The 2246-nt window shown below is 44.3% G+C and overlaps 1 pseudogene across 1 annotated transcript in view; it reads right to left on the bottom strand.

Moving 5' to 3' along the window:
* Positions 1-1306, bottom strand: part of LOC103590671 — a 9119-nt pseudogene extending 7813 nt beyond the window's left edge. Inside the window, exon 1 of the transcript XR_550492.1 lies at positions 5-1306. The product of XR_550492.1 is annotated as a heterogeneous nuclear ribonucleoprotein K pseudogene (transcript). The remainder of the gene's footprint in view (positions 1-4) is intronic.
* Positions 1307-2246: the final 940 nt, after the last annotated feature.

Raw genomic sequence — 2246 nt, forward strand, 5'->3', positions numbered from 1 at the left:
TCACCATATGAGCCACGACCCCCTGCATAGGAATAATCATATCCAGAGCCACCCTGTGGTTCATAGGCCATTTGCCATTCTGATGGGCTCCATGTATCTATTGCAGAATCCCAAGTTTCATCCGCACTGAAACCAACTATGCCATCATAACGATCTCCAGGTCTTCCTCTTCTGTCATAGGCCATTAGGTCTCCTCCTCTAGGTGGTGGCGGTGGTGGAAGAGGAAGATTCCGAGCTTTGCTACCACCCCGGCCACTTCGTCTGGGAGAAGGAGGAGGTGGTCCTCGTTGAGGGCTCATATCATCATAATCTCTTCTAGATGGAGGCATGGAACATCCACCTCGACCAGGAGGCATTCTGTCAAAACCACCTCTTCCCCGCATGGGAAATCCCACAGGACGTCCACGGTGGTCATCAAACATCATTGTAAAGCCACTATAATCATAGGTTTCATCATAAAAATTGGGATCATAAGGCTGCGCACGTCCTTTTATGGGAGACTCAGATATAAGATCAAGGATAATCTTTATGCACTCTACAACCCTATCAGGCTTCCCTCCAATAAGAACAACTCTGTCTGTGGAATGAGGACAGCATTCCTGGAAAAGCTTGATTGTTGTCTGAGTGTTCTCTCGAAGTTCTTTGATTTTAGCACCTTTGACTCCAATAATTCCTCCTGCCAGACTCTGATGAATCAACAGTCTCAACTCACAGTCAAAGTCGCTTCCTTTATAGTGTTGGTAATTTAAGCATTCCACAGCATCAGATTCGAGCGGGAGCTGGCTGGTTGCAGTGGGTGATGGCAACTGCAGGCCCTCTTCCAAGGTAGGGATGATTTTCTTCAGAATTTCTCCAATGGTTTCAATATCAGCACTGATACTCAATATGCGCTCGGGGCCACTGCTGTCTGGGACTGAAACACTGGCATTGTGGTCTGTGCGGAGAGCCGTAATATTCTTGCCTCCTTTTCCAATCACTGCCCCAGCATTCTTGCTCTGAAGCACAATGCGTAATTCAACCATCTCATCAGTGTTTCTAGATCTTTTAAATGCTTGTTCTTCTTCCATATCTTCTGCAGGGCGTTTACCAAATTCACCATTGGTTTCAGTGTTGGGGAAGGTTTCCTCTGGCTGTTCAGTTTCCGTCTTCTCGTGTTAAATGGACACACCACTCAGTTATTATATATCCTTGCAGAGCAGAACTGAAGTGTTGTGGGCGGGACCAACAACAGACACCCTAGTGCTGCAGTAGCCGCTGCGAGGCCGCTGTCCCTCCACAGTCGCGACGCCTCGGCCGGTCACGGCTAGACAGAGCAACAGAGAGTTATTAAAAGCCTGTTGATCTGTTGAGTGCCACTGTGCTAGGTTCCGAGAATACAAAAACAAGCCTTCATAGAGATTATAATCTAGTGGTAGAAAATACCACTCCTCCGCACGCTTCCATTAGATCCCATAATCTTTGGTTGGTGTTCCAACCAACTGAGATAAAGAATTCAAACAATAACCTAGTTCAATTCAAGTTCTTTTTCTTTCCCCAAACTCATCTATTATGGATAGACATAAAGGTAATAGTTATCCCCCTATAACTTAGAGGCTGGTCATTTGAGATCTTTCCAGCCTCTGGATGCTCTAGTCTTCCTGAGGCTTACTAATAGAAGAACTATAATCACTAGCATTTATTCAGTACTTATTATATGCCAGACCAAATATTTTACCTTCATTGTCTTATGTCACCGCAGCCTTATGAAACAGTTACCTCCTCATATATTATCTTTTTTTTTTTTTACAGATCTGATTGCAGAGATCTGCTGAGGTCACCCTGCAAACACATGGCAAAGCCAAGACCACACAGTCCAAGTCTTCAGACCCCTTCAGCAGTTCTGGGCTTGTAGTAGGTGCTCACATCAGAAGTGGTCATTGCAGCAGCTGGTAGTTCTAGTAGCATTTGCTTAGCTGTCAGCCTGTGAAAAGAAACTGATGAAGCAAGGGAAAAACAAAACACAATTATGAGATCTGGAAAGTCCATGCCAGTAACCTGTCAAACTCATGATTTATGAAAAACATTAATGAAGTATAAACAATTCCAGGTGGGTCATTCAATCAAGCTCTTGATGGTGAGCTTTCACTGTTTAGAATCTGAGTGGCAACCAAACAGAATACTAATTCCTTATGGGAGAAAACTTCAGATTGAATTATGTTGTAATTATGAACTCAGGAAAGGGGCTGGCATATAAGTGAGTCTGTATG

The sequence above is a fragment of the Galeopterus variegatus genome, unplaced genomic scaffold, assembly GCF_000696425.1.
Source record: "Galeopterus variegatus unplaced genomic scaffold, G_variegatus-3.0.2 Scaffold854, whole genome shotgun sequence".
NCBI lineage: Eukaryota > Metazoa > Chordata > Mammalia > Dermoptera > Cynocephalidae > Galeopterus > Galeopterus variegatus.